We start from the raw sequence: 21991 nt of genomic DNA, 5'->3' as shown, positions 1-21991 counted from the left end.
TTTCTTTCCAGTCTTCCCACATCTGCACTTCATATGAAGGTCTGCTGTGTGTCTGGCTCAGACCAGTGGCTCCCATGGAGTTTCAGATGGGGCCCAGGGGTAACATGTTGTCTGTTTGTGCATTGTCTGCTGTGTGTTTGTGTGTGTAGAGAGCTGCTCAGAGCAGGACAGTATGCCCCTGCCTCTGTTTGTGCACACGAGAGTGTATATTTAAACCTTGTGTATTGTACTTCCCCTATTATCTATCATCCACTCCTCCTCATTCACTCCTCCATTTTTTCTTTTTCCTCATATCTCAATTATCTTTTGTGCCTACTTAAAATGGACTATTAATTTTGTTAAGAGTCCTCTTGAAACCTCTTTGGTCAAAACAGTTCCTGTCCTTCGCTAGCCTGATCATCTTGAAAATACGTATATGTTTTTTCAGCCCTGGTCTTTTAGTAATTTGATTCTGCGCAGGGCTTATATTGATCGAGCGATATCTTTATGTAATGAAAAGCTTTTACAGGACGCACGGCAGCTATTTATGGGGCGATCTATAATGTTTTGCCATATGGAAGGGGCCCTAATGTACATCACCCAGACTCATGTGCATAAATGGCCAGTGGAGGTATGAAGTCAGAGCCCAGTATAGGTAGTTCCATGATGGAGGTGGACTTGAAATGACAGATAAGAGATAAAATAAAGGAATAGGAGTAGAAAGAGACATTAAAGAACAGACAAAGCATCAGGTGAAAGAAGAAAGAAGAGCGGGGAAAGTGTGAAAAAAACAGTATGGAGGAGAGAGGATCTAACGTGGAGAAGATGAATACTGAAAGGTGAGCATGGCGGGAAATGGAGATGTGGAAAGAGGGAGATGAAGCAGCCAAGAGAGACGAACATATGAAGGAAATCGCCTTGAGATATATTTCCAGTTTCCTCATTCTTCCATAAGACACCCCCCCCCCACCATGATGATGATTAGATAAAAACTGGAATGCATGCTAGTTAAGCAACAGGGTTCCTTATAGAGGAATGACGAAAGGTGAGGAAGGGAGAATGAATGAAACAACAAAGACAGGAAAAGCATCTGTCTGAGGAGTGAAGGGACAACAGAAAGAAAAAAGGATAACAAAGGAATGGAAGTACGATAAAATGGTAATATAACACACCAGAAGATGGAGACTCCAGTATTTTGGCATGTGGCTCCCAATGACACCCTGAGGACAGCAGGTGAACTGGGAGGGGACAGATGGGAGGCCTCCAAGTCCTTGTCCCACCGTCTGACTGTCTGTGTGTTTGTTGGCTGCAGGTGGAGCACAGCGTGCCACTCCTGCTGTCTAAATGAGGAGGCCCTCTCCCCTCTCCTCTGTCTCTCTCTCTCTCTCTTTCATACACTCACTCACTCTCTGTCTCTGTCTCTCTTTCTCTTTAATGGGGCACTGGCCTGGAGTGCTAAACCAGCTCCCTACGGAGCAACACACACACACAGCATGCACACATGCTGATCACACATTACAGACACTCCTGGATGCCCTCGCACATGGTGTGACACCCACACACACACAAACATGCAGACACACACATACACACACAGAAAGGGAGGAGCAAGGGAAGCCCCCCAAATCATACCCCAGTCTGTGAGATGATGAATCTGGTTGGTGATTAGTTAGTTGAAGAAGGAGGCATACTGCTTAGGCCCTTTAATGGGCTATAATTTGGAAGATAACTGTATTGTCCTATCTCTCTTGACATTTAAATCTAATCAGACCCTGCTGGTTAGCAGAGTGGTCCAAGACGAGGGAGCCTGGGAGGGATGAAAGGCTGCTAGTGGAGAGGGATCGGCTCATAGTGGGGCATTCATCCCTCTGGGCTGAGGCTAAGCAATTAGAAAACAAGGCCCCCAGCACATTACTTCCAGAATTCCTTTTTTTAATTTATTTGTGTTTAACTGACAATCAGTTTACGGAGCATTACAGTTAGTAACAGATTAACATAGCAACAGAGTCACTTCTCCTTCGACTCACATATGCCCACATACACACAAACATCACTAGGGAGTCATTCCAAGGCCTCTCCTCTGCTCCTTATTACCACAGATGAGATGCTCACTTTGATTAACACTTCTCTTTCAACCTCTTCATTAGCAGAGGGAAGCCACTGCAGCAGCCATGAAAAGGCATGAATTAGAATCCACTTATTCCATAGACTGCCACTAATTCCACACAATGGTAGTTAATGGTGGGAAGTAATAGGAAAAGGGTGTTCCTTATTGTTTCTTTGGATGGTGCAGTGTGCGCTGCAGCAGCTGTTTCTGTACAGCGAACCAGGCTGCTCAAAGAGCCTGAACAAAGTCCAGCACCGACATTGGAGGGCCCGCACGACTCTGTTCGATGGAGCTCACGAGCAATAAATGCGTGTAGACGAGCCAATTTCCTCTGGCGAAGCGTCTTGCAGAGTGGAGGAGCTGGGCCCCAGTCAATGAGAACCACCTGGTGCTGAGGGAAGTGATTAGGGTTGGCACCACAGTGAGCGAAGAGCTGTTTTGTTAAGGAGGATTGAGGAGGGGTCGGGGGGGCTCACCCAAGTTTGGTTTGTTGGAGAAATATTGATGTTAGGTTTCTGTCAGAGCAAGATCTGAGGCAGTGTTGTTTTGTTGGTGCTCAATTAGAGCGGAATTATTTTGGTTACAGCATGTGTTTTGGGTTTTGACGCTGGTGCTGATTGCTGAGCGGGTTGGAGCATGGGACATGCCACAACACTGGGGTTGTGGGTTCAGCTACCACACAGACTACACAGATACCAGCCTAGAAATCAAAATAGTTCAGAGAGTGGCTAACCATGGGGAAGATGTCTGCATTTATGGGAGTTTTATTCAAACCACAAAAACATTGTCTGTAAATGTGCAGAGAATGGTGATAATATCTGCATGTGAGAGATTCAGCTGCAGCAGGGCCCAGCCATACTGCAAACAGACTCTTTGGATAAAAGTCCTATTCTCTTCGCTTCTTCCTTACAGTATGTTGCCTTGACATTAAATTACAACAGTGATTTTGAATAGAATAGGACCTATAAAGTGTGCCTGTCTACCGAAGGACTCCAGGGCACATACATTTAAGGCCAAGAGCCCAATTTGTGAAAAGTGCATCAATCTGCTTAGAAATATCATTTGTGAAAACTGTCTCCAACGTTGACCGTCAATGGAAAGAGTTACATAATGGGCAAAGGATAGTAGGGATTTACCTGGCAGAATATCGGGTCGGATATTCAGGGTTCGAATCCCGGTCTGGGCCTTTCTGTGTGGAGTTTGCATGTTCTCACGTGCCTGTGTGGGTTTTCTCCAGGTACTCCGGCTTCCTCCCGCAATCCCAAAAACATGCACATTAGGTTAACTGGCTACTCTGCATTGCCCCTAGGTGTGAGCGTGTGTTGTTTTCTGTCTTTGTGTGTCAGCCTTGCGATTGACTGGCGACCAGTCCAGAGTGAACCCCGCCTCTTGCGTAGTCAGCTGGGATAGGATCCGGCCCCACCAGTGACCCTGACAGATAAGCGGTACAGAGGATGGATGGCTGGATGACGAAAAAATTATTTATAATAAAAAATATAATATATAAAAATACCATTTTATTTTGCTATCTTTGTGTTGCTGTGGCAATGACAGTTTTGCCACTGCGAGACTAATAAAGGCCTATCTTATCTTAGGTTATCTTATCTTTGGTTATTTTCTCATATCTTATCTTATTTGCCTTTGTTTTGCCTCAGCTGACATAGGAGCGTATTTTAAGGCTGTATAATTGTGTTTTTGCCTAATCCATCTTCTGTTTAGTGATGTGGCCATGTTCCCAGCCTTCAGCAATCGACTACCCATAAAAACAGCAGCCAAAATAATGAAAAAAGGCCCAAGTTGTAATAAAATTAAATTAAATTAAATAATGCATGATCATGGCGCTCCTCATTCTCTTAGAGACAACCCCCTAGAGCTCAACCTCTGCGCTGAGCTGCTGCACCATCCATCGGAAGGCTCGTTCACTTTGATGTTTATTTAATTTATTTGACCTTTAATTTAACCAGGCATGTCAGATCCCTCTGTGCTACCTCGGCTGGTCACAGTGGGCTCACCCTGTGTGTGTGTGTGTGAGTGTGTTTGTGTGTGTGTGTGTGGGGTTAAAAGGTTCAGTATTTTTTTTTTGTAGACGTGTCACTGTGTACGCGTGTTCGCCTTCCTACACAGGTTATCACACTGGATGATTGAAATACATACCACGGTATGTGTTGGTGCGTGTGTGTACAGTATGTGTGCACACAGTGACAGAGGTCATGATAGTCCTGGCTGTGTCTTTTCTTGCTGGCACTGATCTCTCCGTCTCTGCTTGTTTGTCTCTTTATTTCTGCTGAATCTACTGTTCTCGTACCACTGCATTCGCATTCTTTCTCCTTATTTGCATTTAATTTCTCATGTTCACCTGTTCTTTCTTGTCAATTCCCATTTCCTTTCAGAGCTCTACGTATAGTCCATCATTCCCCATTTCTTCATTATGGCCTACTTATCTTCTGCTCTCCTCCTCCCTGCATTTGCCAAGCATCCACATTGTCCTTCTTTCTCTTTCGCTCTCTCGCTCTTTATTTTTACATCTCCCTTCATCTCTGTTCATCTCTTCATCCCTCCCCAGTCTGGATCTTGGCATTTAGGCCTCTAATTGAGCTGGCGTCACTTGAATGCTTCATAAAGCAGGACCGGCAGAGAATCCTGTCTTTGTTTTCTGCGCTCACAGAGAGTGGGCAGGGCTGCTCTCTATCTGCGTGAGAGAGACAGTATTAGAGAGAGGGAGATAGAGAATAGGAAAGATTTTTCAGTTTTTATGAATATGCGTGTTTATTTGTATTTTGCTTGTGTTTGTGTCCATTTGACAACTGTAGCTTTGTCACTTGGCTTGACTTCCTAAATGCATTGTTGTAAAGGACAAGAAACCCATAATAAACAATATAAATACATCAAAAATACATTTCAAACCAGTGTTGTGTGACATTTCCTCGAATGTTAGATCAACTGATTGGTCTAGTAATGGAAAATTAAACTCTCTTTATGGCTGATTAATCTTTTTGTTTATTTGTCTAAGGGAATTTGGTTTTAGATAATTATGAACTGAATATATGCAAATTTGGACTGTTGGTTGGACATATACGAGGCTTCATCTTTAACTTTCATTTTACAGCCTAAAAATTGATTAGTTTATAGAAAAAAAAGGTTAGTTAGTTGCTGTCGCTAGCTCATTTACACTTAAACACTGTCTCTTAAAACTCTTTTCTTGGAACAGTTTAAGTGTCGTATTTCACATTTTCTGCAGAAGCAGATTTTAGATTTTTTTTTTTCCACAGCTGATGCACCATCCCCACCCCCTTCCCCAAAAACTGAAATGAAGGAATAGTCGTTTCTTTTCCAAAATGCGCTTGACAGCTACTTCAGCTTTCCACTAACAAATCCCAGCACACACTTGTGCGCTCATACACACATGCACAAATACCTTGGAACAAATCCCTGGCTAGCTGCAGTCTGCTGCAGAGGTACTGATCAATCAGGACAGGGTTGTGTGGTCTACTTTTCTTGACGCGCCACATAGTTGTAATCTTCACCTTTCACTTTCTGCCCACAAAACCCTGGGGCAGAGTGTGTGTGTGTGTTCATGAGTGTGTGAATGGGGGGTCAGATTGTTGTACTTGGGATTCTCAAACTTCTTGACGCGTTTGCTTTTTCAGGTGAGCGGCAGGGGTGGAGAGAAAGAGTGTGTGAGTGAGAGAGGAAGACGGAGAGAGAAAAATGGTCTGAGTGCTCAAGTTGCAAACGGAAAGAGGATCCACTGCAGGATGCCCTCCAGGCAACTAATGTAGCCTATACACACACACACACACACACACACACACAATGATGGAAAAACTGAAATATGTAACAGTGGCAGCACACATCAGCACATACAGTAAGAGTCAGAAAGCCCACGCTCATACACACACTGATGTGTATGTGTGTGTGTGTGTGTGTGTGTGTGTACATGTCTTTGTTCTGTCTGACTGTCCTATTGGCACGTAAATCATAATGGATCTCATTATCCAGCTGGGCTGGCTTGGTGGGGCCTGTCTGGTGGGAAATGATAGCTGGATGGGTGAGGGGTTGCCACCACACGCACACACACACACACACACACACACACACACACACACACACACATCGACACGCACTCTCGGCTTTACGTCTGTTATTTAGCTGGCAGAGCTTGCTGTGGGAGCATATACGTCTCATTCTTACTCATATAACATCAACAGCAGGACAGATAGCTACACACATCCGCACACACACACATGCAGCGTTTGCAGCCCATCCAGACACAATGGACATTAGTGGCTCAGCTTGCAGTCAGACAGAAGGGGAAATGATGCAGAGCAGAGGGAGGGACAGATGAAAAATTGAACTTATCCTCTTACTCCCTCTTTCGTCACCCCCCACCTCCTCCCACAGATCCATTTCTTTCTTTCTTTCTTTATTTCTTTCTTTCTTTCTTTCTCTCTCTCCATCTCCTATTTGTCACTTGTTTGGAGGACACCAGCAAATGCTGGTTTGTCCCTCGAGGTGAGTTGGGCTTGCTACTGCCATCTCTTTCCTCCTTATCACAGTGCAGTCTCCCACATAGGAAGAAAATCATGAATCACCCATACAGTTGTGAGATGGGGAAAAAAAAGTTGTGTCCCAGTAAATCACATGATTTGCGAGTCTTGTATACAAACGCATACACACGCTGCAGCCATCCGGTATCCAAGCAGTGCTGGCTTTTGTGTTGTGAATACAGGCGGAGCAGTTGGTTGCTCGTAACACGGTTAGGGCCTACGCCATTTGTCTGGACATGACCATTATCCAAGCCAATTACAGGCCTGTGTACAGGCGACTAGCCAACAACGTAATGTTTTCCCGTCATGCCTGCACCCCCTCAAACCCCTCCCCTTACAAACACACTCACATACACTCAAGCAGAAAGAGAGGGTGTGGAGGGGAAACAGATAGAGAGGAAGGATGGAGGGCCTGGGGCAAACACCCACCCCACCGACTGACTGATACAGCTAATAAACTTTCATTTAAGCTAATGTTCTCCTTTTTTCTGTTTTCTCTCCCCCTCCATTTCTCTCTCTCTCCCATTCTTTATCTTTCTCTCCTTGCTCTCTATTTTTACACCGTTCTTTTCCACTCTCCTCCCCTCTCCATTTTTATGTCCATGCTCCAGAAAAACAGCTCACCCGAGCAATCGATACGTGCAGCCCACCAGTCGGAAGCCCAGTTGGCCGAACGGCGCACCACTCAATCAGTCTGAACAGCAACACAATAGGGCTGCTGGCATCCAACAGAGGTAGATGATACTCTCTATATACGGCAGTAGATCCTGAACTGAGCTCACTTAATAAATCACAGGCACACTCTGCAACAGCAGTAAATACACTGAGCTTTGTATGTCAAAACAAAGCAACAACACATCAAGGCTTCAAACTCATCTTTAAAATAGTGCAGACGGGCCCTGAGAGTTTTGGCTCATGTCTCCTCGCCTCTGCCAGCCCCTCTATCTTTGAATACTCTAGGTGCTATGCTAATTAAACTCTCAGACAAAACAACTGCCGTGTGTTCCTCTGCTATTTATAGCAGCTGAATGGGCTTTGTCTGAGACCACATTTGGCTCTGTGTGTACAGTGTGTGGTTTTCCCTGTGCTGGTTACCGTGTCAGTATATGTTGACAGTGGACATGCTCTGTATAACCACACTGCTCGCAGTTGCTGTACTTTCAGTGTTTCGCTGCTTGAAGTGTGTGTGCAGCAGATGCAATATGTGGGTCTGCAGCGACTGAATTCCAGGATTTCTGTGGGGTTTTATTGCATTGTGTGTCTTTGCTAGTTCTATTATGTGTTCTCATTTAATCTATTTTGAAGCGTGTTCTTTGTCTCGATATCGGTTTACGCAGGAAAAGGTTTGAATTTTTTCACCATGTTTTTCTCTCCAATTAACTGCCTGCAATTCAAGTTAGCCAGGACAGTTTTTTAGCCAAGACAGTGCAATGTTTTTGTCAAATGGATAGCCTAAACAAAATCATTTATCTGTTATTAAAGTGCGACATAGAGAGTCTTAACAATTACACCCTGAGTCTCAGTAACTGAAATCTTTTCACGTGCCACAAGTCAGGATCCATTAAGACTGATTAGGCCCCAACGAACAGTAGACGGCAGCAAATCAGGGTCATCGGATGGCACGGACAGTCAGCGGAGAAATCCCTCTGCATGTGCTCAGTGTGCAGAAGGACAGCAGAGATGTGTTGTCAGGGAGCAAGTGGGATCAGTGTGGATGTAAAGTACACTCTCTGGCTCACGCCTGTCAAGGACCTATGGTAGCTTTTGATATGTGAAAGGAGAGAATTTGATCTGTTGAGTGTACAGCAGCCTGAAGTAGAATTGCCTCCTTTCCCCACTGATCTTTCTCTCTCCCTGCCCTCTGATTTACTTTTGATGCTTAAAGTGAGCAAAGAGAAGTGTCACCTACTCCTTCCAGTGAGGAGGCACATCGGGGGGGAGAGAGAATTAATGCGTCCGTTCTTTCTTTCACAGTTTTGCTTCATCCAGATATCCTCTCTACAACCTACATGTTTAGCAAAGCTGAATATGAGCCCCCTCACCTGAATCCATATAGCTTCAACCCAGCTGCTCATCCTTCCAAAGGTGTGGGGTCCTATAGTCAATGTCGCTGGAGGTGTGCTACAGTAGGTGATGCAGGCAGTCTTAGTATTTTTTAATAAGACAGCAATAACAATAAATCCTACAGGCTAATCACCCACTCACCACTCTTCTTCTCTCCTCCCCTCAAACCCAGAGCGATGCGGCATTACCCTGCTGCTGCCTTCAATTACACCATTCATCATGCGTCTTATCTGGCCGCCGGTTTGATTGAGTGTGCAATGGGAGGCGTTGCAAGCCCTGCATTCTCTATACCGGCGTGTGTGTGTGTGTGTTGGGGGTGTTGAGTGAAATGGAAAACTGCATTTGGGGGGCATGTGGCGGCGGGTGTATATGGGATGTATGGGGATGTATGAGTGTGTGTAGAGAGACTGAAATGCAGAGAGGGTGAGGGGAGCCTGTGCATGTGTGTGTGTGTGCGTGTGTGTGTATGCGCACTCCAGATCTACAGGAGTGTATAAATCAAACCAGATGATTGTCCCCCTCTCTGATCCGCTCTGTCTCAGCAAGCACATTTCTCTTTTTTTCCCCTCCTACTGTCCCTGTACTTCCTTCCTCCCCTCTTCCTCTCCCTCCTCCTCCTCCTCCTCTTCTTCTTCGTCTCTGGAACAGATTTGTCTGGGGGCCCCTGTCTAATCTCCAGCAGGGCCGGGTGTTGGGAGACGGGCGACAAATTTTAATAAGCAACTGGGCGCTGTAATTTAGCAGGCTGTGAAGGAGATTAGGCTGATTGATGCTGGGCTCGCCTAATGGTCCAGCCTACGGCTCCCGGCCCAAATTGGTGGTAATGAAAGTTTTGTGCAAATTGAGATGGAGGAAAATAAGGCATCCTCTCATCTTCCCTCACTCTCTCTCTTCATTCATTCTTTGTGTATCTCTCTTTCAATCTGTCTTCCAGTTTATTTTTCCAGTGCTCTCTTTTTGACAAGGTTCGTCTTTCCCTATTCCTGCCTCCATCATGTCGTCTCACTTTCCTCCCCTCTTTATCCATTTCACTTTACCTCTTTCAGGCTGCCCTTCATCATTGTTCACGCTCTTTTGCCTTTCACTCTCTCTCTTTTCTTTTCATGCCCATCGTTCACTCTGCCGCTTTACCAAAATCAATTCGTGCTTCATCTGCTGTCTCCTCCTTTTTTTCTCTCTTTCACTGTTTTATAATTTTTCTCACTCACTCTTGAGTCATTTTCTATCCAACTCTCTCCCTCCTCTTTCTTGGCTCTTTCTCTTTCTCTTAGTCTAGGAGATGCATGTGTGTGTGTTTATGTGCAGATGAGTTGGGAGGTGTTGACTGAGTTGCTCCTGTGTTGTCAGGGCACATCCACCCAGATCTACAGAGACATGGGATGACGAGGCTGTTGAGTGTCTCTTTCCTTGTATTCCTCTGGCTGTTACCGTCTATTCCTTTCTACATATGTATGTATATATATGTTTCTCTTTATCCCACCAAGCTGGCCTGCCACTCTGACAGGATCCATCTGCCATGCGTTATTAGGCCGTAGAGATTTCCAGACCACTTTTCAGGATATGGTGAATTCGTGTCAATATACTGTACTTTGTCCGTCTGGCAAGCTCTGTATTATTCCATGCGTTTGTCGGACTGATTTACAGTATCATGAATTCCAGTAAGCTATACCAAGCAACACAAACTTTGTAAACATGAAACTCAAGCAACAAGACTTTGTTTCAGAAGGTACTCTGCTGAAATCAGTGTAGATTTCTGCCTCTGTGGGTGTATGTGTGTCTGTTTGAGGCACAGGAAACTGTGCTTTCATAATTCATGCATGAACAAATGAGGGTCCTTACCGAATCTCCAGCTCGCTCTGACCACCATTCCCTTAAGAGAGGGAGAGACAAAAACAGAGAAAAAAATAACATATGTGTGCTAAATGCGGGGAAGTGGCAAGTAGCCTTGGGGAAATAAACAATAGGCAGCTAGTGATGCATGGGGTGGGCAGCACTAATCCGGCGGTAATAGAAGACCACAGCACTGAATGTTACATTTGATATTCCAACTGTTATAAAATCCCCTGAGAATGGATATAATGGCATAAACTCACATGGGATTTCTAACCCTTTAGGAGTTCAGCTTATAATGTGCGTATGCATGTATGGGTGTGTGTAGATTTTGTCACATCTATACAGTCACACATTTCCCTGTGTACATGCATGTGAGTGGGTGCGTATGTGTGTTAGCCAGCTATCCAACTCACATTCCCCAACAACAGAGCGCTTGTCTTCTGGCACTTTTTCAGTCCCCCCTTTCTCTTAACTCCCACACAGCTCTCTACTCGCTGTATTTTTTTTTTTTTTGCATTTCAAGACGATGCTGCCGAACTTGTCCTCCTCCTCCCTTGCTGCCACATTGAGTTATGCACTGATCTATCATTAATAGCTTCATTAGCATTTTTCCCCCTCTGTAAGGTGCTTGTGTATATAGTTCAAATTACAGCACGGTTGCTCACATCATTAAACCAGCGAACATTTGGAATTCTCTCTTTGACAAAAGCGGGGGTGAGTAGGAGGAGGTAATAACACCAGTATACTTGGAGAGTTCCTGACGTAACATGTGTACGCAGAATACACACTTGTGCTTACACCAAAATAAGCATCCCCCCCCCCATTCCCCTTCAAGGCCTCCTGTAAAATGTGTTTCCTAACTTGTATTGCACAATCAGTGGCCTTTTGCAATATCCTGAACAAATGCGTTTATTTCAAACCCACTCGGCAGTCTAAAGAGAAGGCTAAAGAGAAAACTAGCGAGCCGACCGTTTGATGCACAACAGCAACATAGCAGCAGAGTCGGGTAGCTCAGCCCGTAAATGAGTGGCAACCGCCTGTGAAGTTTATATTGGCGAGAAAAGCAGCCCTTGATGATTGCTCACCAAAGTCTGTGGTTGGGATCCCAGACAACAAAATATAATCCTGCTCCGCCGAGTCCCGACAACTGCCTGAATGCAGCGTGGTTGAAGGGCTAGTGAGGGTTATTTCACGTTGGATGTGGCCTCTCTCCACAGGAGCTGTTAAGACTTTATAAGGTTCACACCCGGCTGACCAAAGTGGTTTGTTAGAGTTGATTGTTTATTATTCTCGGGGAGGAGGGGAGGAGGAGGATTGTACGTATGAGATGGATGACGGAAGCACAGAATGTGGCTTGGACTGTAAACTCGTGGGAATTCTTAGTTCCTGGTTTCCTTTTTACAATTGTAGCTTGTTTAAAATGTCTGGTGTTCAGGCGTGCAGTAATTTGGCACTATTCTGCATGTTGCACAAGTGTTTTTGCAGGCCAGTATGCCTAGCTGTTTCTTGGACAGGCAGTAAGACAGGTTCATTTTAATAAATAAGCGCTTGGGACACCAGGAACAATGGATAATGCTTGGCTGCTCTCTGTACTATTTTCTCTCCTGCCTTTGCCTCACTGGATTTGATTTCAGCACAGTTTGTTTGAAGGGGTTTTTTTTTAAAGATATGGTGTGAGCACTTTGATTTGATCTACTTCCTTGTGATTATCTGCCTCCCATGGTACAAGCTACTGGAGGGGCAATAATGCAAGAAACCAAGAGCATATGAATAGTCTGTTTGCTGAATGCTCTCCTCCCATCTCATAGTTTTATGGTGGCTGATGCTGTGAGATATTAAACGGGCTGACGGAGCGCTTTGATGTTCCTCTTCATGTGATCATGGGATATGCCTGATAGTATGGGCTGCAGGGGAGGGGGGAGGGGAGTTGTCTGTTCCTGTGACTGGCTGTGGAGGCATGAAGCAGGCTGGGAAAAAAATGAGGGCCTTATGGTGGAGGAGGGAAGGAGCTGGGCGAGGTGCTGATGGCAAGAGAGACGAATGGCGTGCCAGTGTCAGAAGTGGTCATGTGCTGAGGAAAGAGTAGGGGAGAATGAGAGGGAGGATGGAAGGAGGGCTTGACTGATTAACCTGTTTACCTCCCCGAAAACGCTGCGGGCGCCATTCTGATTAAAGTTCAGTCTTTCATCTATCATCGCCATGGCCGGCTTGAACCTTCAGAGCTGCCGATATCAAAACACCGTCAAAACGATCGAGCCTCCAGCCTGAGCCGAAACCACACCCTTCGACGGCAAACTCGATACTCTGGATCAGTGATTTCACTTGCATCCTGTCAGCTCTTGTCAGGACCTTACCTCCTTATGATTGTCTTTTTCCTCATATGTTGTGTTTGTACATATTACTCTCTTTAGCCTTTCCTCCCACTCTGCTTCTAATCTTCTTGTTCTCAAGTCTCACTGGGAACAGTGCTTGTACTGTAGATCTCAGCCTGTTTCCCCCAGCGACGCACTCTCCCAACTTAAGGCTTTTAGCACCTCCAGCATAATACGATTACACCCGTTTGGGGATGTGATATTGTCAACGGCTTTCTAAAAATATTCTCTCAGTCGAGTCACAGTACCGCAGTAGCACTGTGAGAGGTCTGAAAGCAGCGACGGGTAGAAGCAGGACTGCACACAATGTTCTGGCCACTCAAGCACAAATCTTAGACCTTTAAAAGTTTTTTGCACCGCCATACACCCAGTTTGTGCGAGGACAGCTGGATAGTGAAGCAGAAGACAAGGGTCGGCAATTAGGTCCAGCCATGGACCACAGGGGTTAGTGAAGGCAACAGAGGAGCTGCAGGCCTGACTGTCCTCCAAGAAAAACAACAGCATTAGTTGTTTCAGCAAACACTGGCTTCCTCAATTTCAGTCTGTTTTTTCCAGTGTTGATCTTCTCAGATCTCTCTTCTACCCACTTCTGTGATGTGATGGGTGGCAGAAAATTAGGTCAGTGCTGAGGTTTCCTGGGAAGTCATTTCAACCATTTTATTGTAAAATTGCTTTTTTATTTTCCTGCTCATTCTCTGTCTCCTTCTTTAATCCTCTCTCGCTTTATCTTTCACATTTTGTCTTTCCTTCTGCCAGTGAAAGTTGACTGAAAACACATGGGCATCAGCCTGCCTAGTCATGCTTCAACACACAGTCATCGTCTTCAGTTAGGCCAAACAGCAAAACACAACCAGCTTTCACTAAAGTTCTATTTCTTTGTCTGCATATAAAACATGCCAAAGTTGACATGGTTTTCATATGTTTGGCATTTTCGCAGTTTGTTTTACAAGGCATTAATTTGTTGTGCGTATTTCTTATAGACATGAGTGACAGGATGCTGTTTCAAGTTGCTGGATATGTAATTATATCTTTCAAAAATTTAAGAGATTAGTATGAAGTGTATATGTTGTTTTCGAGTCGAGTATGACAATGAAAAACGATGCAGTTCAGATTTGGTTAGTGATTGGATGGAAAAAATTCGGACTTTCGCTTGCGTTTTTGTGGATTTGTCAGTTTCTGCTGTATTTGTTTTGTCATACTTGGGCTCAGAAATGCAGGGTTACTCCACTCTGAGTTGATAAGAACATATGTACACATGCATGTGCACACACAATTAGCTTAGGGAATGCCATTATTGGTCTACATGGACCCTAACCCTGGGGTCAACAGGAAAGATTCAGGAGATTTCACTGCAGCACAGAAAGCCTATATGGTGTTAGAGCATCCTGTGATGGACTGATTTAATCCTGCTGATGGTGCTCATAAGACACAGGAAGAGGGTTAGACGTGTGCATGTGAGAGACGACCCTTCAGTCATACATGTGGACATAACGGGAATTGTGTGTGTGTGGTGGGTGTGTGTGAAAAAGAGAGGTCAGCAGGGCTAACACAGTCCCCTGGCTGTTCTCAAGGTTAATGTGGGACTGACAGCGTCTGCTATTAGTGGCCTTCAGATAGTTTCCAACCCCCATATGGGGAGCTGATTCATCCTGGTGGCAGCAGTGCATTAAGATGTAACAGCTTCACTCCCAGGTGTCACTCACCCCTTTAGACAGGGCCTACATCATAATTTTACATTTCCTATTAACTTCTATTGTCTGCGCTCAACCACAATGGTCCATTAAAGGGATAGGTGCTGCTGATACCACCTCATTCTTACGCGTCACTCAACTCTTCCTATATGTCACTATTTCATGTCGTCCCATTGTCTGTTAATTGAAATACCGCAGACATTGTCTATATGGTCCATTAGAGGGACAGGAGCCTTGTTCCTAAGTGTCACTGCTGCTTTAGGTGCTATCTCATTAATTTTCATAGTCTGTGTTTGACTTACACATGCACAGAGAGGTGGAGCTGTGGAGAGGAAAAAAACACCATCAAGAAGAAATGCACAGTGGCATGTTGAAGATCACCCAAACCACCGCAAACCTCATTTACATTTTAATTCAAAGACATTAAGCAGATGCTCCTATCAAGCGCAGGTTGATGTTTAGTTTCTCGCTCAAGGACGCTTAGGTGAGGAGGGTTTCACAGTTAAATGAAAAGAGTCAGATAAAGCCATTTTCTGTTTTCATGGTTAGTAGTCACATTTTATTTTTAGTTGCTGCGACAGCCCCAGTGTATTGTTTTCTTGTGGTTCTATTATATCTAATGACCAAAGTGGAAGCTGGCGCAGAATGGCAGGCAGCTTTGTTGGAAAAGACTGGGGAAAAACAACTACATTGTAGTTGGAAAATGGGAGCAGAGTGAACTGAAAAGAGCAAATACACCCAACATTTGAGAGAAAAAATCCTTTCTTGTGTCTAAAAGTATAAGTGTTGTTTGAGCTGTAGGAGATTATCATTGGTCATTTAGAGATACCGAGGAGGACAAATTCTGTTCATCTTACTAATGTGACTGATTCCCAAGTTACCAGCAATATTTAAATGTTGTGAAGGATAATGATAAGCAAGACTGGCAGAGGATGTGTAGGTGTGTTTATCTGTGTGTGTGTGTGTGTGTGTGGGGTGGGGGGGGTGTTGTGCCTGGGTCCATATGAAGACTGATGATGTTGTTGACTCACTGTCGGCCGGATGCCAATCAATCAATTAACCAATCAATAGTCATCTGGTGAGCCCCTAAGGACACCACAGAAAATCTCCCAGAAACACTTGAATCAATTACTTTTCGCTTCAGCCACAGACTCACATGCAGGTGCACAAGCCACACATGCATGCCCTCACACACGGGTGTGTGCGCGCGTGCGCACACACACACACACACACACATACACGCTTTCATTGATACAGCTACATATTTACACTTACGAAGGCTTGCATGTTGAAGTCATCACCTCCCCCTCTTTTCTACATGCCCAAACGTGCAGGCATCAGATTGCAGTGCCATGGGAAAAAGAAAAATGAGTAAATTCTGTCTTTCCCCTCATTCCTCATCCCTCATCCCTTTTCCTCCTCCTCCTTCTCTCTCCCTCCCCTAATGGAAAGCAGCATTCCCTGGCTGCAGTCAGCAGCTATCGCTAGCTACACTATAACACAGTTAATAGATAGGCCTGGCAGCTTATGGAGCCCATGCATTTTTAAATGTGAGTTTTATGACTCCTGGAGTGCAGGCGAAAGGAAGAGAGGCAGGAATATCCTTGATACTGTGTGACTGAGAGTGTGTCTGTATGCGAAAGAGAGGGAATGTGGAGGGCAGAAGGATGAGTATCACATTCCTGATCTTCTTGCTCTTCTTCTCTTTTTCTTAACTTGCAACTGTCCATTTTTTTCTGCTTATCAACATCTTCCACTTTATTCCTTTTAAATACTTTTTTCTCTTGTTTTTTTATAATAGAGACACACTATGTACATACACATGGAAACATCTAAAAAGTAATTCTGGTCATGAACTCTGTTACTAAGCAGGATGTACATATTTATGAGCTGAATCCAGCTGTTGTTTTTGCATTTGTACAATCTTTTGCATGCTTCCAGATGTTAGATGGATTTATGTGTATGCATATTTATATATGTAGTGTGTGTGTGTGTGGCTAATGTATGTTCTTAATCTGGCAGCTCTGGTAATTCTGCAATGACCTTTGGGCATTGTCAGGCAAATCTTATACACACACTATGTATGTTAGCTTATGTGTGTGTGTGTCCTAGACAGGAGGTCAGAGCATGTAGACCACCACCCAGTAGTGCCCTGACCCACAAACCCCCACCTTCTCTCCACTGTTTCATATAAAAACAAACACACATGAATACACACACACACACACACATACAGCACACTGTGATGTCACTGTGGCCCACATACTCCTCCTGTTGGCCTGCTTGTTGTGCTGATGACATCAATTAGGGCGGCTTACGAAACATGCATATTCTGAAGAATCACACACACATACAGCATGAGCAGCATGAAGTGTAGTTCGTTCAGATCCACGAAGTGCAGACTGTACCACAACAGACAGCAGCTCTGAAACATGCTGTCACTTGACATACGTCCATAATGGTGGATACTGCATAAACTGCGGCACCCTGGAAATTTCATCCAGTATTGATATGTGTGGAGAAATATCACTGACTGCTGAACTACTGCCGTCTGCTGATGCTGGTCTGTTTTGTAGTCGATATGTTATCACACATTCCCCACATGTGCAAATTTCAGAGAGCAGTTTGTGGCTATGGGCACTTTGACCCTTAAAGTTTATAATGTTGGAAATAGAGCGCTTACTGAAAGTGAATGAGTGCGTTGGTTGTAGGATTCATATGCGCCGCTGTGACAACACCACTGTGAGATTACTGCTCTTTCCTAAGGTGACTGATACAACCCTTTTTGTTATTCTGCAACAGAAATATATTTCTGCATTCTCTACCTTCGCGTTTCAGGTTTATCGTGAATATTCAGTATTCAGTATTGCCCGATAACATACGATCGTAACCACCATCTAAGCTACCCTCACTGAAAATGTGTAAACAGATACTTAAATTAGAAAACAATAAAAACAGGCAATGAAAGACAGCAAAGTATATAAATGCAGAACTCAAGGAAGGAATAAAAAGGAACAGTGAATTATATTTACAACAGAATATACAGTTACATACAGTCTTTTGAAGGAAATAGACAAAGGAGGCAAGAAGTGTACCAGTGGTGAGTCCACTTCTTTAAGCAATAAAGCGTTTCTGTACTTTGTCAGTGTGAAAAGTTTATGAAGCTCCATGAATATGCAGATAAACATATGGTTACAGAGCACTGCGGTGGATCATTCAAGTAATTGAATTTAGCCTTCTGTAAACAAGCCGCTAACAAGCCTTCTGGAAATACAGTGACATTTAGTGAGTCAAACTGCCTTTTTTTTGCTTTTGCTTTTTTTTTCCCCTTCACGCCATGCTTGATACCAGCATATTCACAGTTCAATAATTCTGTCTTAGGCACACAGATTTACATGTAACCACAACGTTGTGCAGAATAGTTCGCAATCACATGTACACACAGAGGAAAATGTGCATAACGACAGTCCTGCGCTTCAAATTAAACTTAAATATGCTGATTCCAGTTTACTTACAATTTCATAAACCACTGGTGTGAATTATAATGTCCTTTTTTATCATGATGGTAGTTTTTATGTCTCTGAGCAGGCGTCAGGTTTCAGGTTGGCATGAATGTCCACTTAGATTTGCGGATGAACTGATAAGGATTTGGTGGTCGAGGTCCCTTGAGTACTATATGCTATGTTAATACTATAATACAAAGTATATTTTATGCCAAGCACTACTCCTAACACCTTAGTCTCTTCACTACAAGTGTTATATGAATCTGGACAGACTTGGATGTAAATAGCAACTTGACTGGTGTGCGGAGGCGTTTAGGGGTAATTCTAGTTGCTTATATACTTAAGAAAAACACTGGTATCGAGTTGCCTGGAGGAACCACAGACTGTCTCTTTTAAGAGGGCACTCTCGCTCCGTACAGCAGGTCTTGTTTGATCCTCCAGCGGGCGAGTGGCGGCATAAACAGGAAGGGGCCCTGCGCTTTAGTGCGTCATTAGCTCTCGCGTCATTGGATCTTCTGTGTTGAAATGTGCCGAAGTGTTTCGCATAACACCATTAGCCTGATATCCTGGATAGGTAAACGAAGATGACACAGCCTCAGAGGCAGGCACACACACAAAGACAAACACATACACAGATGATTTGCGTATGCTGGATGGAAGAAAAATGAAACATCCTCTTGAGCCAGCTGTGTTCTGTTCCCTTCGGAGAATAGGGAGTGATGTAAATGTCTTGGTGAAGGTGCATGCGCCCATCTATGTTTATGCATATGGAATATGACAACTTAAGTGTTTGGACTGTAGATATTCTGTGTGTGTGTGTGCCGGTGGGTGGGGTGTGTTGAGTCTGTTGGAGTCCTGCTCACAAAATATGGACTTCATTTGTGCTGGGCCTCTCCCGCTAACTGGAACAGGGTTGGAGGTGGACTGAGGAAGTGCCCCCACTCCTCCACTCCCACACACACACACACACACACACACACACACACACACGTGCTTCATTCATGTGCTTATGCTCATGCATAAGCTTGAGCATCAGCTTCCTTCTCCTCAAATGGACTCTCTACCTTTATAATGATAATAACTCAGTCTCCCATTCACAAATGGCCTCTGTTGTTTGTTGCCCCGAATTGTATCGAACAAATTTTGTCCAACATTGACGTATTCAGAGTGGAGGTTGTCCTTCAGCTGCATAAGTGGGCGCTGCTCTTATGTCTCTTTTAAATTACATTTTTAAAAAAATAACAAAAGCTCAAGAGTCATCCACCGAATATACTAAATACACCATTATGCACACACACACTCATAACTATTGAAAGCCTGTATATGCACTGCAAGCTTTCTTATGCTCTGGTCTAATTTATCTGTTCAAAGTTCTCTTGTTTTCCAAATTGATGGAATTATACAATACTGCAGCATTGTGTTTGTGTAGCATTTGATTGAGTCAGCATTGTTCTGCTCTGCCTGTTTGTATAGAGAATCTTAAGATTTTGGCTCCTTCCCCTCATACATGCAGAACATGAAGCTTTTTTCAGTACTGTAAATAGTCTCCTCTGTGTTCTCTTTTCCTTTGTGAGGAGACACAAATGAACCTACAGTGCTGCTTTTTTTTTCTTTTTGTAGAACAAATCCAAGTAATGTTGTAAAGAAACTTTATAGCCTGAGGTTTTTGTCAGTTAAAGGTTTGAAGGAGGTAGGTGAAAGAAGAGTTGAGGAAATGAGGGATTGAAGCAAAGGTTTGGTGAGGCAGGACTTAAGCAGCAAGCAACTGTTGGGAAAGAATAACATGCACTACAGACCCCAGACCGCAGGAGGCATGACTCCCTTGCCACTAGGAAACCTCAGGGCTTTCTCCTCCGTGTTCTGTTTTCTCTCACTTTGCCTTCCTTCTCTCTGGACCGTCTGTGTCCTCCTCCTCTTCTCCCAGATTTACTGTTGCCATATTGCTGTCTGTTTGTTACTGCATTGTTTCCTGTGGAGTTTTTGCCACCTCCTCTCCCAGCACATTTCTCTCCCTGTATCTATATTTCACGCTTCCTATGCCCCCCCCATTCCAGAGCACATTTAGCCTCTCACCCCCTCTCTGTGATGGCCTGTTGTCCCCCCAACCTCCCACCCCTCTCACTTGGCCCTTTTCCCCCTTTTCTTCCCAGCTCTCTCCCTCGCTCTCGCTCTCTAACCTCTTCGTTCTGTTCATATTTCATATTAAGCAATCCTTTCCATGAAGCCAGCTGTGTAAACAATAGGGACCGGCCCTCCATGTTTTCTCAGAGAGAGAGAGAGAGAGAGAGAGAGAGAAAAATGCCGGAAAAACCTGGACACAAGAAGCTCACCACACGCCGTCCTCACCGATGATCTATGGCCCTTTGTCTGTCCGACCTCCTTTGAGCACGGGTGGGACTTTCTGGGCAGAGTGTTGGTTTCTGTGCATGTGTGGGGCTGAGTGTTAAGTGTACAGGGCAGTGTGTTTATGCGGGTGTGGGAGCTTTCTGTTACCATAGCCCCCTGCAAATATTGACCGAGCTGAATAGCTACAGTGAGTAGCTCAAAAGCAAACACGGCATGTCACTCTCTGCCAGATATGCCTGGAGTTTTGTCACCAATAGCACTCTCGCCGGAAATAATTTTGCTTGGCTAACGTGTATTCTTCACAAGAACACCGCACTATGCCCCTCAATTATTATTTCCCAGGTTTTGATATTGAAAAAGAGAGAGTCAGCTGTGCATCACCTCGCTGAGCCATCTTTGGCAGAAGCACCAGCCCATTCCTCTCCCCTGTGTATAAGTCTATAATTTGTCTACCTATACTGTCAGCAGCCTATTTTTACATTAATGTTCCAAGAAGCTGCTGATGTTCCAAATTGTCTTCATCTGATATTCCTTATTTAAAAGGGTGGGTTGGCATGCAACTTTGGTTGTAGGTTTTATCGACTTTGGTTGACACACTTAGTTTGTGGCTGTGCATCTGTCAGGGTTTGTCCGTGAATGTGTGTTTATGGCTATATATGCACGAATGCATGCGGGCGGGCAGATGGTCCAGTTCTGCACGGACAGCCACAGTAGCACTCATTATGTGTGAAGGAAGCAGGCTACCATCTTACCCTGACACACACACACACACACAGCTCATCCCTGGGTTTATTTTTTGCAGGTGCAGTGCTTGCTGGCATTTGAGATAATTAAAGGCTGACCTTTCTGAGGTGAGGCATAAATGTCACCCCGCCTGCTTCACTGACAAGTGGATTCACCCCACAGGGGGCCTTGGCAAAACGGCTGAGGATTCTCGCCGCCCTGGATGTGCACTTAGCACCCTTTAGCCTTCTTGTGCCACACTTTCTGGCTGTCATTGAGAAGTAGCTCCCACCTCCTGCTCTTGCACCCACAATGCCTCTGCTAGCTATGATTCTGACAATCTCAAAGGTATGAAGATGGAAGGAGCACTGAAGTGGAAGTACTGCTGGGTCAGTTACTTTAGAAGTTTGGTAACATCTTGTATAGTTTACTGATCGTTAAGGGATTAAGAAATAACACTTCACAGTGTAATCTTTGTTGCATAATGATGCTATAGAGATTAAAGAATTATAAGCAGCTACAGACCAGATTTTACTGGACAAATGTTTGTAAATTGTTGCTTTTAGCAAGAAAAGCGCATGGAAAACTTGTGTTTGTGAACATGTGTCACTTCACCTTGGTGCAATTTTGAAGTGCTGTAGAATGATGGCCCAACTTTTAGTTTAAAGGTAATGCAAGGTAACGTGGTCCAAACGTTTGGTTACCTTGTCTGACTCCCCAACTTCTTACTAGCCTTGCATGAACCTTTGTTCTGCCAGCTGGAGTCCTGTATTAGGACCTGCAGATGCGGTCTACTTCTATGCAAACGCTGTTCCATCTGAGCCAG

General features: G+C 44.4%; 1 protein-coding gene across 5 annotated transcripts in view; it reads left to right on the top strand.

Moving 5' to 3' along the window:
- The window catches only part of raraa (retinoic acid receptor, alpha a), a 132571-nt gene that overhangs the window by 31990 nt on the left and 78590 nt on the right, over positions 1–21991 (top strand). For 2 of the 5 annotated variants that reach the window (XM_046377831.1, XM_046377828.1), the window contains one exon: positions 7245–7367. The exons of the other annotated variants lie outside the window; for them this stretch is intronic. The gene's annotated coding sequence lies outside the window, so the exon portion shown is untranslated. The remainder of the gene's footprint in view (positions 1–7244; positions 7368–21991) is intronic. 5 annotated transcript variants of the gene reach the window in all.

This window comes from Scatophagus argus, chromosome 21, assembly GCF_020382885.2.
Source record: "Scatophagus argus isolate fScaArg1 chromosome 21, fScaArg1.pri, whole genome shotgun sequence".
NCBI lineage: Eukaryota > Metazoa > Chordata > Actinopteri > Scatophagidae > Scatophagus > Scatophagus argus.
Note: the sequence above shows the minus strand (reverse complement) of the source record. Positions and strands in the feature narration are given on the sequence as shown.